The sequence below is a fragment of the Thamnophis elegans genome, chromosome 12 (assembly GCF_009769535.1).
Source record: "Thamnophis elegans isolate rThaEle1 chromosome 12, rThaEle1.pri, whole genome shotgun sequence".
Taxonomy (NCBI): Eukaryota; Metazoa; Chordata; class Lepidosauria; order Squamata; family Colubridae; genus Thamnophis; species Thamnophis elegans.
In genome coordinates this window covers 31,283,364-31,298,668 of record NC_045552.1, presented here as the reverse complement: position 1 = coordinate 31,298,668, position 15,305 = coordinate 31,283,364, and positions in this window count along the sequence as shown.

Below are 15,305 nucleotides of genomic sequence, written 5' to 3'. Positions count from 1 at the left end.
ATGGTATAGAAAAGATATGAGAGCTGAATTAATAGAAGCAGATCCCTTCGGAAGATATATTGCTTTAGACCTAATCCTAGAAGGGAAAAAGACATTACTTTTGGGAATTTATGCCCCCAATCAACAGCAAGATAGATTCTATAGAAATCTTCATGCTAAATTAGTACAGTGGGACTATAGTTCCTGTATACTATTGGGTGATTGGAATGGAGTGATAGACACTAAGAGAGATAAGAAGACTTCCCGCCTAAATACTAAGATGCGAGCAAAGTTACCCAAACCTTTCTTTGACATCATGGATGACTTTGAATTGAGAGATATTTGGCGGGAAAGAAATGCAGAGGAATATGACTTCACTTTCTTCTCTGACAGGCATCAATCCCTTTCAAGGATTGATTTTATACTAACCACTAATGATTTGCTTTCTAGGGTCAAGAAGACAAAGATTGCGGCTAGGGTCCTTTCGGACCATAACCCAGTTTGGATGGAGTTGGGAAGGGTAGTGCAGGCAAGAAGGTCTTGGAGATTGAATGAAAACTTATTTAGATATGAAAAGTATATTAATGATTGTAAAAAATTGCTATCTGAATATTTTGTTTTGAATATGAATAAGGGTACATCTATGGAATTCGTATGGGATGGAAGCAAAGTGTATATGAGAGGAGTGCTGATGAATATAAATAAAACACATAGAAATAAACAAGGGTTAAAACGAACAGAACTGGAAGAGGAAATTAAGAGAAAAGAGTTGGAGTTAACAATGAACCCAGGCGATACAAAGGTTAAGGAAGCTATTAACATACCATATATACTAGAGTATAGGCTGACCCGAATATAAGCCGAGGCACCTAATTTTACCACAAAAAACTGGAAAAGTTATTGACTCGAGTATAAGCCTAGGGTGGGAAATGCAGCAGCTACCGGTAAATTTCAAAAATAAAAATAGATACCAATAATGTTTTTGAATATTTATTTCAAAGAAAAACAGTAAACTAGCTCTGTAAGTGGAAAAGAGGGTCAATAAAAACAATATGGTATCAACAATAACTTTAAAAGTACAAAAACCTTAGCTCATTCAGCAACCAAGCTAAAACACAAGAGTTAAAATCCTTCAAAACTCATACAAAGCGCTGTCTTCACTGCCATCCATAGCATTACTAATGCCACATTTCTTGAAGGCGCGTTGCACCATGTCCTCCGGAATCTCTTCCCATGCATCACGAACCCACTTTGCTATCAATTCTATGTCGGGCTTCATCAGATTTCCACCTTTTGTCAGTCGGGCTTGACCAGATGACATCCATTCATGCCACATCTTTCTCACACGGTCTTTAAAAGGTTTATTTAAACACACATCTAGCGGTTGCAATACAGATGTAAGCCCACCTGGAATAACGGCCAAAGTAACTTGAGAAGATTTTGCCATTTTTTTTATGTCATCAGATGTGTGGGCTCTGAACATATCCCAAACTAGCAATGATGTTTTTTTCTTTAAGGCTGCTCCTGGTCGTTCTTTCCAAATTTCTTCCAGCCATTTTTTTGTTCCGTCTTCATCCATCCAGCCTTTAATATGTGCGCGCACTGTAATTCGTGGTGGGAATTTGACCTTTTTAGGCAAGGTCTTTCTTTTAAAAATAATGACAGGCCACAGCTTAGTTCCATTAGCCAAACATGACAGAACAACTGTGAAATGTTTTTTTTTCATTTCCTGTGGTTCTGAGAAAAATAGTTTTGTCTCCCAAACTTGCCACAGTTCTGTTGCTTGGAAGATCAAAGGTCATAGGTGTTTCATCCATATTTCCCATATCTCCCAGGTCATAGTTATGGATCCTTCTTTGTTTTATGATGAATGAATGGAATGACATCACTTTTTCATCAAGGTCTTTTGGCAACTTCTGTGAAATCTTTGTTCTTTGCCGCAAACATAGGGCAAACCTATTCATGAAGCGGATACACCATCCTGCTGACGCAACAAATTTTTCAATGCCTGGTGCTTTTAATTTGTCATCTTGTGCCATTTGAAGGGCACGTAAGCAAATTCCCATGCGTGTTACGCAGTAACCATTTTGACGACACTCCATAACCCATTTATGCAATTCAGTCTCTAGAGCCCCATATGAAGTTGTTAAACCACGTTGAGCTTTTTTTGCCTTTGGAATCTTTTCCAAGTCAGCTTTCTTTTTCCACCATTCCCTCACTTGTTTTTCATCAACACAAAATTCCCTACTTGCAATACTGTTATTGCTTTCTTCTGCTCTTGACACAACCTTAAGTTTGAAACCAGCTTTGAATGACCTACGTTTTTCTTTTGGTCCAGGATTACCGGTAGAAGTATTGGGATCCATTTCTAACAGGATAAAAAAAAAAAAGACTTGTTCGGGTACCGTATCTTTTGAGGCCTAATGCAGGCTGATTTTGTCAATTTCAGGTTCCATTCCCAGACCCTTTCCCAGTCATCTAGGTCTATTGTGTGGCCGATATTTTGGGCCCAGGTTACCATGACTTCTTTTACTCTTTCTGCTTCCATTTTTCGAATCAGTAAGCAGTTGTATATTTTCGAGATTAATTTCTCATCTGGTCCAATTAAAATTTTATCTAATTCCTGGTTCTTGTTCTGGAAGCCAAATTGTGCTAGATCTAATTTATGTTTATTTTGAATTTGAAGATATGGCCACCAATCAATGTTTATTCCCTTTTCAGCCAAATTTTCCCTAGGGTTTAGTTTATTTTGATCGTCTAGCAGCTGTTGGTAGATAACAATTTTATCAAAATTTATCAAATTCGGGTATATCAGGGCTTCCGTCGGAGATATCCATTTGGGTAGTTGAGTGTAAAATTTCCTTCTGATTTCCAGCCAGTCCTTAATTAATACCCCCCTTAAATGGTGTCTACTAAAATAATTGTGGATTTTATTTCCCTCGCACCATAAGTAATTGTGCCACCCATATTGCAGATCATGGCCCTCTATTGTTAAGATTATTTTGTTAGCTAACATTACCCATTCTTTTATCCACATAGTTGTTGCTGCTTGATGATATGCTTTCCATTCCGGTAAGCCCATTCCCCCTTGCGCTCTTTTATCCTGAAGATGCATATATTTTATTCTGGGCTTTTTGCCATTCCATACAAAATTTCGTATCATTTTGTCCAAATCACTATAGAATTTTTCCCCTAATTTGACCGGTGCCGTTTGAAATAGGTAGAGGATTTTTGGCAAGACATTCATTTTAATTACTGCGACTCTTCCCATCAGTGATATTTGTAGTTTCGACCAGTTTTTAAAGTCCTTTTGAATGTTTCGTAGTAGTTTATCATAATTATCTTCTTTTATGGAAGAGCATTTCGCAGACAGCCAGATCCCTAGGTACTTAATTTTTTTGGTTACCTTTAATTCCATTATTTTCTCTAGTTCTCCAATCTGATTTTTGGGAAAGTTCTTTATAATCATTTTTGTTTTTTCCTTATTTATTTTTAAGCCGTCCACACGCCCAAAGTTCTCAATGTCCTTCATCAAATTCGGTCCTGAAACTAGAGGGTCTTCCACGATAAAGACCATGTCATCCGCGAAGGCTTGTGCTTTATATTGTTCTTTTTTTATAGTCAAACCCCTAATTTCCTGGTTTGATCTTATCCGATTTAGGAGAACCTCTAGCGACATAATAAATAGTAGTGGGGAGAGCGGGCACCCTTGTCTAACACCTTTTCCAATTTGTACCCTCTCTGTTAGTTCTCCATTAATTATGATGTTTGCAGATTGCTGTGAATATATAGATTCTATGATTTTAATGAATTTGTCGCCAAATTTCATCATTTTTAATTGTGTGATTAAAAAGTTCCAATCTAAGTTATCAAAAGCTTTCTGGGCGTCGACAAAAATTAATGCTAGTTGTTTCTCGGATCTTGTTTCGTAGAATTCCAGAGTAAAAATCGACGGCCTATAAAGAAAATATATACAAAATGTTCTACCGCTGGCATCTTCCTCCGACAAGACTGGCAAAAATTTCTTCAAAAGTGTCGGCCAAATGCTGGAAATGTAAAACGATGCTGGGCACGTACTACCATATGTGGTGGACGTGTCCGGTTGCCAAAACTTATTGGAAGCAAACACTAAGATGGCTGAACGGAATCTTGTCAATTAAATTATGTCTCAAGCCGGAAACCTTCCTATTAGGGATAACAGATCAAAAAATATGTAAAACCAATCAATACCTCCTCGTCCATATTTTGACAGCGGCAAGGATTGCTTACGCACAGTGCTGGAAGAGTGAAAATGCCCCCACTAGCACTATGGTGATGAATAAAATCTTAGAATTAGCAGAAATGAACAAACTGACGATGCAGATTAACGATAAAGAAGATACAGACTTTTATAAAGTGTGGGAGAAGCTGTACAAATGGCTTGATGAGTCAGTGAAGACTTAGACATAAAAAGAGATAGCTGACTAACTCAATACGATTCAAGCAATAATCCCAAACGAATAACATACAAAAATTGAGAGATAAGTGAGAGGAGAAATGTATTAGGGGTGAGAGAACTCACCGTTGAGCAACTCTGCTAGACCACAATGTTGGAAAAACTTAAAAAGCTGATAGGAAATCCGTTATAACTACCTGCATGGAATTAGCAATCAAGTTTCATTTTAGGTAAGGCGAGATGAGCAATGGAAGATAAAAATAACTCTCCATCTCGCATTTTGTAAACCTTGCCTTTTTTAAACAAGGAAAGAAAAAGAGAACCAGGTCATCCTCAGTAGACGAAAATATGTAAATGCAACAAAGGTTAGAGTGGAGGGAGGGGGGGTAGTAGGAAAGTCAGGATGGAGAGGAGAAAGGAGAGGAACAGGAAAGGCAGAAGAAGGGGGGAAGGATAAAAAGGAGGAAGAGAAAGGAGAGAACGGAAAAGAGGTGGGAAGAAAGAAGGAGAGAAGAAAGAGAGGAAAGTGGGGGAGGAAGGAGGGAGGGAAGAGGAGAGGGTAGCAAGGAGGGAAAGAGGGAGGGAAGGAAGGAGAGAAAGAGTAGAAAGGAAGGAAGAAAGGAGGGAAATTAAGAGAAAAGAAAGGAAGGAGGAAAGGAAGGAGGGAAGGTATGTGAGAAGGAGGGGGGATGGAGAGAGGAAAGCGAGGGGGAAGGAAAGGAGAAAAGGAGGGAAGGAAGGAGGCAAGGGGGGAGGGAAGAAAGGGGAGTGGAAAGAAGAAACGAGGGAGGGAGGGAAGAAGATACCTAACCTTTGGTGTCTATAATGATTTTGATATTATGGGAATATCTCGAAATGTAGTCAAATGTAAAGCAAAACAGTGGTGGATGTTGTATTGTCTTTTACAAGTTATTGATTGTTGTATTTTTCTTTTACTAATAAAAATAAATAAATTATTTTAAAAAATGCAGGCTGATATTACAGAAAGTGATGACATGACTGTTTGCATAGAGCAGCCTGTGTTAGGGCTCATAATATACATTCTACCAGTGTCCTGCCTGTGCCCATTAAATATACAGCCTGCCTGTGCCCATTGAATATACAACCTGCCCTGTGTCCATTAATTACAGCCTGCCATTGCCCATTGAATAACATATACAGCCTGCCTGTGCCCATTAAATATACAGCCTGCCTGTGCCCATTGAATATACAACCTGCCCTGTGTCCATTAATTACAGCCTGCCATTGCCCATTGAATAACATATACAGCCTGCCTGTGCCCATTAAATATACAGTAGCCATTGTAAAAATTTGCTCTGGATAACAAATTATTATCACACAATACCGGTGTATTCAATGAAATACTTCACTCACCTCATGATGCTGATGTCCCGCTGTGATGATGATGTCCCGTGCAGCCGCGGGAGCAATGTCCCGCCTCCTATAACACACGGCACAGTGATTCCTATCATTGGATCACTGTACCAGAGGAGGTGGGACATCGCTATGTGGCTGCTTGCCATAACAAGGATAAGGTGACCAGATTTTCAGATTGGTAAAGAGGGACACCATTGACCGGGGGGGGGGGGGGGGGGGGGGCGCTTGATTAAAAAAATTATTTTTTGTCAAAAGGTCACCCCAGGACACTGAAACCAGCATAAATACAAGTCTGTTGCCAAACAAAATTTTGATCACGTGACCATGAGGATGCTGCAACGGTCGCTAAGTGTGAAAAATGGTCGCAACGGTCACTAAGTGTGAAAAATGGTCATAAGTCATTTTTCAATGCCATTGTAACTTTGGTCACTAAATGTTTTCCCCCTCCTCGAGACTCCTCACTTCTTCCTTCATTCCTCTTGCTTATCTACCTTCACCTTATCCGTCTTCTGCTCTTTCCCTCTCTTCCTTCCTTTCTCCTTCCATCATCTCTTCTTTCCTCGCTCACTCCCTTCCTCCTTTTTTCTCTTCCTTCCTCCTTCCATTCTTTCAGCTTCATTTCTTTTGCCTATCTACCTTCTCTGTCTTTCTGCTCTTTCCATTTCTCTCTTCCTCTTCGCTTCTGTTCCTTCCTCCTTCCCTCCTTTCCTATTTCTTGCTTCTTCCTTCCTTCTGCCTATCTACCTTCACCTTCTCTGTCTTTCTGCTCTTTCCCTGTCTTCCCCTTTCCTCCCTCCTTCCCTTCTTTCCTTTCTAGTTCCATCCTTTCTTCTTTCCTCTCTCCCTCTTTTTTTCCTTCCTTCCCCCTTCCTCTTGCCTATCAACTTCATCCTCTTTGTCTTTCTGCTCTTTCCCTCCCCCTTTTCTTCCTACCTCCTTCCCTCTTTTCTCCCTCCCTTCTTCTTTTTCTTCCTTTCTTCTTCCATCTTCCTCCTTCTCCTTCCATTCTTTCTCCTTCCATCCATCTTTTCTCCTTCCATCTTCTCCCCCCTCCCTTCTTCTTTTCCTCCCCCCCTCCTTCCTTCCTCTCCTTCCCTTTCTCGCACACAGGAAGGGGAGGGGGGGCTTTCTAGTCACTTTCACAGCATAATTTCTTTAACTTTTAAAAAACTGTGTGCAAATCAAACGAGATTTTCGTAACCTGCGAAGCACCAAGTTATATTATGTTGTTACAAATTCGCAGCTACTCCATTCTTTCCGATAGGGAACTGCTTTTCCCAAGATGCCTCAGGTCCTCAAAGCGCTGAACGCGGTTTTGCAATTGACTCCAGCGAGGCCCGGTAGCCGCCGGCTGGGGTGGCTGTCAGGGCGCTGCGGAGCGGACGCACCGTTTGTTACTGCTTCCAGCAATCAAGACGGACAAGGGAAGCGACTGAAACGGACACTAGCCGCAGGAGAGCGAGGCTGCTGCCGGCCATTTCACCTCGCACAGAGAACTTCCACTGGGTCCCGGGGCTTCTGCCGGGCGGCACAAGCCTGGGAAGCGAGTGGAAGTTTTCTGCGCGACTGAAACGGAAGCCGCGGTAGGAGAGCGAGGCTGCTGCCAGCCGTTTCACCTCGCGCAGAGAACTTCCACTGGGTCCCGAAATGGAGGAGAAAAAGGGGCGCTGGGCCATTCACGAGCGTCGCCCAGCGGCATGACCCCGCCCCTTTTTCTCCTCCATTTCGGGCAAATTTTTCACTGACTCGAGTATAAGCCGAGGCGGCTTTTTTCAGCCCAAAAAGTGGGCTGAAAAACTCGGCTTATACTTGAGTATATACAGTATTAAAATCTCAATTTGACATGTTGATCTCTGACCAGGTAGGCACTAATTTATTATATGCAAAACACAATACCTTTTGTAATGCAAACAAACCTGGCAGATGGTTAGCTTATCAGATTAGGAAAAAAAGGAAAACTCGAAATATATCTAAACTGATATACAGAGGGAAGGAGGTCTTTCATCAGGAAGAGATTCAAAAGGCATTTCGGGAATTTTTTACAGAACTGTATAAAGGGGATAAAATTAATGGTTTAGATATAGACAAATATTTAGATAAAGAGAAAATACCTTCAGTTTGAGAAGAGTACAGGCAAAAATTGAATCAACCAATAACCTTGGGGGAAATCTTGCAGGTAATTAAGCAATTAAAGTTAGGGAAAGCACCAGGTACAGATGGTTTGACAGCGGTTTACTGTAAAAACTTACAGTTAGAAATGGTAGAACCTTTAGAGAATAATTTAATATGATTCAAATGGAAGGTAAAGTGCCTCCATCTTGGAAGACAGCGTTTATATCTTTGATACCCAAAGAAGATCAAAATACTACCCAACCCAAAAATTATAGACCTATTTCATTACTGAATGTAGATTATAAAATTTTTACTAAAATATTAGCAAATAGGTTAACGTTGGTTATTCAACAATTGATGCACACAGACCAAACAGGTTTTATACAGGGGAGACAGATGAAAAGTAATGTCAGATTAATTATTAACCAGATCCCTGCTGCGTTTATATTTTTGGATGCTGAGAAGGCCTTTGATCGAGTTAACTGGCAATTTCTGTTGAAGATATTGCAAAAAATGCAGATAGGAGATAATTTTTTACAGTCAATTAAAGCAATATACCAACAGCAAACAGCACAAATCATAGTCAATGGAAGTTTAACAGACTCTTTTCAAATTGGAAAAGATACAAGACAGGGCTGTCCTTTGTCCCCATTATTGTTTATTATAACTTTGGAAGTATTGTTGAATAAAATACGGGGCTTGGATGGTTTAAAAGGGATCAAGATTAGGCAGCAAGAATATAGAGTCCGCACTTTTGCGGATGATTTGGTCATAATATTGGAACAACCGCAGGAATCCAGTATGGTCTTAATGAATACAATTAATCAATATGGTCAAGTGTCTGGTTTTAAAATAAATTTAGGAAAAACAAAAATATTAGCTATAAATATGAATACTAAACAAAAGGAAGAATTAGGAGTGATGCTAGGATGTGAGGTAGTTAAAAAAGTCAAATATCTTGGAGTTAACATCTTAACTTCAAATGGGAAATTATATAAGCATAATTATGAACCACTTTGGCATAGTATACAGACAGAGATGAAAAAATGGGAGAAATTGCACTTATCTTTGTTGGGTAGGATAGCGGCAGTGAAAATGAACATCTTACCAAAATTTTTATTTCTTTTCCAAATGTTACCTATACTTAAAAAAAGATGTGAATCTTCTAGAATGGCAGAAGGGTATCAACAAATTTGTATGGGCAGGAAAGAAGCCAAGGGTAAAGATGAAAATAATGCAAGATGTACGTGAGAGAGGAGGTTTGAAACTACCTAATTTAAAACTATATTATGATGCAGTGGCATTATCTGTAATTAGTGATTGGACTCATTTAACTAATGATAGAATATTGAATATTGAGGGACACGATCTGGTATATGGTTGGCATGCTTACCTGTTATTCAACAAAAAATTGGATAAGAATTTTAAATGTCATATTTTAAGAAATGCTTTACTGCGGGTCTGGAAAAAATACAAATATAAATTAAATGACAAGATACCCATGTGGGCAATTCCTAGACACGCAATTGAAAATATGAATATAGCACAAAAACAGGACAGAATTACTTACAGACAGCTTCTTACCTCGGAAAGGGGGGTACTACAATTAAAATCGTTAGAGGTATTAAAAGAGGAGAAGGTAGTTCAAACATGGTTCCAATATGGGCAATTATAGGCTAGGTGGAAAATAGATCAAAAAATTGGTTTTATCCAAGTTGAGGATAATTTGTTTAAACAAATAAGAGATCAAAGCTTAATGCATATAAAGAGGATATATAATGTATTAATACAGAATTAGTTAAAGATTGTATGATAAAATGGGCTCAAAATATTGAAGAACCAATAATGTTGGATACATGGGAAAGAATCTGGATAAGAAATGTGAAATTTACACAAGCTCAAAATCTGAGAGAAAATTTTTACAAAATGTTCTATAGATGGCATTTAGATCCTAAAAAGTTGGCTTCTATGTATCCGAATGTACAGCCTAAATGTTGGAGGTGTGGTTCTCTTGATGCTACATATTATCATATATGGTGGACCTGCCAAAAGGTTAAGGCATTCTGGATAAAAATATAGTGGATTATGCAAAATATCTTTAAAAGAAGGATAAAGTTTACTCCTCAGTTATTTTTACTAGGTATATGTACTGACTTTACAGTGGTAGAGACTAACTTGATTCTGCACCTAATAACGGCAGCAAGACTGTTGGTGGTGCAATACTGGAAGAAGGAAGACTTACCTACAATTCAAGAATGGACATTGAAAGTCACAAACTTAGCCGAGATGGCTAAAATATTGGCATATCTTAAAGATCACTCAAATGAGAGATATAAACGAGACTGGAAAAAATGGATTGACTATATACAAAATAAATACGGGACCAAGAAACTCCAGTTAGCCTATGCTTAAGATCAGAAATGATTTAAATTGTTTAAAGTTAGTTCAGCAAGAAGAAGCTAAGGTCAATGTAGAATGTCATTAATTTCTTTATTTCTTTTTTCTCAATAGATTTTAGACTGTGATTGTTAAAAATCCATACCGTGTACGGGTTCTGGGAAGTCGGGGGGGAAGGAGGAGGGGGGTAGGGGGGGTGGAGGGAGGGAGGGGCATACAAAAAAATTGTACTTCGATGTTTTAATGATTGACGAATGATGAAATATTTGTGTTTTAAAAGAAATAAAACCTTTGAAATAAAAAAATGAATGTACTACCCAGACTATTATACCTATTTCAAACAATTCCCATAAAATTAGGAAAAAGTTTTTTTACTGAATTGAATAAGATTATATTAAAATTTATATGGCAAGGGAAGAAAACCAGGATAAAGTTGAAAGCTCTACAGGGTGACAGAAGCAGAGGTGGTATGGGACTCCCGGACTGGGAGCTTTATTACAAAGCAGCAGCACTAACATGGATCAGGGATTGGATAAATTTAAAAAATAAAAGAATACTAACATTAGAGGGCCACGATTTGCAAATGGGATGGCATTTTTTTCCTATGGGAAGAGCATAAAAAGAAACAAATACTTCCACAGACACTATATTAGAGATGCACTGATACAGGTCTGGAATAAAATTAGAGAAAAACATTACATGAAAATACTGACATGGCTTTCCACTATGGAAACCATGACACATCTCAATACACTAGATCTATCGAAAATGGTTAGATATAGTGAAATTTTAGACAGCCAAGGGAATTTGAAAACAAATCCAGAATTAAAGGAGCAAAATATAAATATAGATTGGTGGCCATATCTCCAACTACAATCGAGATACAAAAAAGATGTAAAAGAATATGGAATATACACAGAATTACAACAAATAGATAAAATTTTAATTGGCCCGGAAAATAAATTCATAATGAAAATTTACAAATATTTATTAGAAGTAACATTAGAAGAAGAAAAAGTTAAAGGTTGCATGATAGCATGGGCCAAAAACTTTGGTTACAACATAGATCTAGTGGATTGGAAAAGAATTTGGAACACAAATTATAAACTAACACGATCAGCAGCACTTAAAGAAAATATATACAAAATGTTTTATCGTTGGCATTTATCACCAACAAGATTGGCTAAAATGTACCCAAACATGAAGCCGACCTGCTGGAAGTGTAAAAAAGTACAAGGGACTTATCACATATGTTGGACCTGCCCGGAAACACAAAAATATTGGACAAAAATTTGGAAATGGGTGCAAGAAATTACAGGATAACAGATAAAATACAAACCCAAAATCTTTCTACTGGGAATAATCAAAGGGAAATATACAAAGAAAATTAAGTACATATTAACCCATCTGCTAACTACAGCTAGAATATCATTTGCCCAATGCTGGAAACAAAATAATACCCCCTCAGACAAATTAGTGATAAAAAAAACTTTGGATTGTGCAGAGATGGACAAATTAACACTGAAATTAAAAGATAAGGAAGAGTCGGAATATTATGAAATTTGGAACAATTGGTACAAATGGCTGCAAAACAAGAATAAAATTAATTAAGCCAAAAAACTATATATAAATATATATAGAACTGTGTATAAAGGTATGTAAATATAGAAGCAAAATATTATATACATGTACAGGTATGATGACATAACAATGTTGATGTAATGACTGTAAGGTGTTGTAGAAGGGAAAAATAATAAAAAAATCTGTTTAAAAAAAGTGTGAAAGAGGAATAGGAGCTCCGGACGGCTCCCCCAGGAGTGTCTTTAAGAGTGAGAGAGGTATGGGAGCTCCGGACGCAGGGGTGGGTTCCTCCCGGTTTGCCCCGGTTCATGCATACCGGTTGGTCGGTGAACCCGGAAGTAATTAAGTTCCGGGAACGCCAGCACTGGTCCTGGCCCCTGTTGCTGCAAAGCGCCCTTTTGCCAGCGCTCGCTCCCCTGCCCGTCCGCACTAAGCCCAGCCTGCCATTCACTGATTGGCTGGACTCCAGCCAATCAGTGCGCGGGCTGGAGGCGAAGTGAAGCTTTTTTCGCGCTTGATCTCCATTTGAAAATTCCCTTCGGCCTTCGCCTTCCAGGAGCTTGCTGCTTCCCCCTCAGGTAAGCAACTAAGCCCCAGCGGCAGGACTCGGGAGGCTTTGGGTGGGTGGCGGCAGCCCAGCTTTTGTGAGAGAAGGTTTGAAGGTTTATTTTATTTATATGCCGCCCTATTCCCTGAGGGACTCAGGGTGGCTAACAAACCCAAGGGGGATGGAAATACAACAAAGAAGGTACAAGGGAATTTAAAAGACAATCAACAGTCACACAATTCGAGAGGGGAAGGGAACTCATCAACCCCAGGCCTGCCGGCACAGCCAGGTTTTAATGGCTTTATGAAGGCCTGGAGAGAAGTGAGGGTCCGAATCTCTGCGGGGAGTTCGTTCCAAAGGGCCGGAGCAGCCACAGAAAAGGCCCTCCCCCGGGTAGTAGCCAGATGACATTGGCCAGTAGATGGAACCCGGAGGAGGCCTAATCTGTGGGATCTAATGGGCCTTTGGGAGGTAATTGGCAGCAGGCGGTCTCTCAAGTACCCAGGTCCAATACCATGAAGGGCTTTATAAGTGACGACTAGCACCTTGAAGCGTATCCGGAGACCAATTGGTAACCAGTGCAGCTCGCGGAGGATAGGTGTAACATGGGTGTACCGAGGTGCACCCACAATCGCTCACGCGGCTGCATTCTGGACGAGCTGAAGTCTCTGAATGCTCTTCAAGGGCTGCCCCATGTAGAGCGCATTGCAGTAGTCCAGTCTTGAGGTCACAAGGGCATGAGTGACTGTTGCGAGTGCCTCCCGGTTCAGGTAGGGACGCAATTGGTGCACCAGGCGAACCTGGGCAAATGCCCCCCTGGTCACAGCCGACAAATGATGTTCTAAGGTCAGCTGTGGATCCAGGAGGACTCCCAAATTGCGAACCCTGTCTGAGGGGCATAAAATTTCACCCCCCAGCCTGAGCGATGGAATACTTAGCCAATTTTTGGCAGGGAAACACACCAGCCACTCGGTCTTGTCTGGATTGAGCGCAAGCTTGTTTACCCCCATCCAGACCCTAACAGCCTCCAGGCACTGACACATCACGTCAACCGCTTCACTGAGTTGGCACGGGGTGGACAGATACAACTGGGTATCGTCCGCATACTGATGGTATTTTATCCTCTGCCGCCGAATGATCTCGCCCAACAGCTTCATGTAGATGTTAAACAGGAGGGGGGACAGGACCGAACCCTGCGGCACCCCGTATTTCAGGGGCCTAGGGGTCGACCTCTGCCCCCCGACCAACACTGACTGCAACCTGTCCAAGAGGTAGGAGAAGAACCACCGAAGAACGGTGCCTCTCACCCCCACCTTCTGTAACCACCGCAGAAGGATACCATGGTCGATGGTATCGAAGGCCGCTGAGAGGTCAAGAAGCACCAGGACGGAGGCATGACCTCCGTCCCTGGCTCTCCAGAGATCATCGGTCAGTGCGACCAAAGCAGTTTCCGTGCTGTAGCCAGGCCTGAATCCGGACTGAAAGAGATCCAGATAATCAGCTTCATCCAAGGACCGTCAGAGCTGAAAGGCCACCACTTTCTCAACAACCTTCCCAACGAAGGGAAGGTTGGAGACTGGACGGTAGTTATTCAAAATGGCTGGATCTAGAGAAGGCCTTCCCTCGCAAAAGCTGTGGGCTCGCGTATGCTATGCGGCCGAAGGCGGGTGGGAGGGCAGCGTAGCTTTCTCAAGGGAAGGCCTCCAGGCCTTCCCTCGCAAAAGCCGCGGCCTGGCGGCGAAGGCGGCCTACCTTTCACAAATGAGGCCCCCGCTCCCCCTCTCCAGCCTCACCTGGCTGGCTAAGCCTGCCAGGCGACCTGCTTAGTGACCCTAGCCTTCTCTGAGGGTCCAGTGTCTTACCTGTTCCTGCTGCCTGCCTGCTCCCTGTTGCTTCCATCCATCGCGACGAGGATCCATCCATCGCATCGGAGTGCTGCTGATTCTGCCTGCTGGTAAGTGACCTGTTTTTTTTCTTTTATTTTTTTAATGTATTTTAAAATAATATTTTATTTAATGCACAGAATTTTTTAAAATAGTTTTACTTAAAAGTATTGTGTGTAGAATATTTTAAAATGGTTGATTTCAATTTATTGTGTGTGGATTCTTTTTTTAAATTGTCTTAGACTATTTAAAAAAAGATTCTTGTCTTAGACTATTTAAAAAAAGATTCTATCCAAAATAGATTAAAATGAACCATTTAAAAAAAATTCTATACTCAATACTTTGAAATGTATTGTGCATAGAATTTTTTATAATAGTTTTACTTAAAAGTATTGAGTGTAGAATATTTTAAAATGGTTTATTTTAATTTATTTTGGATAGAATCTTTTTTAAATTGTCTTAGACTATTTTAAAAAAGATTCTATCCAAAATAAATTAAAATAAACCATTTTAAAATATTCTACACTCAATACTTTGAAATGTATTGTCCATAGAATTTTTTATAATAGTTTTATTGTAATTTATTGTGTATGGAATATTATTAATGGTTTCATTTTAAGTTATAGTGTGTGGAATAGTTCGAAATGGTTACAGTGTAAATTATTGCTGGTGGATTGAACTAATGGTTACAGTACTATGGCTGGTACAATAACTTAAAATTGTTACAGTGTAAATTATTGCTGGTGTAATACTTAACAATGGTTTTTTAAGGATTTCTTTTATTTATAGAATATCTTTTTTAAATTATTTTTGGGGGAATTTTATTTTTTAATTGTTTATAAAATATATTTACTACAAGAAATGTTATTCCTTTCTGCAAATGTTTTCTTTATGATGCAATATGTTGCTTTTAAGTATTCAGACCAGGTTTATATGTCTCAAAGTGACTGCTTTTCTGTGGGCAGGCCAGGTTTCTTGCAAGGCAGCTTTGCCA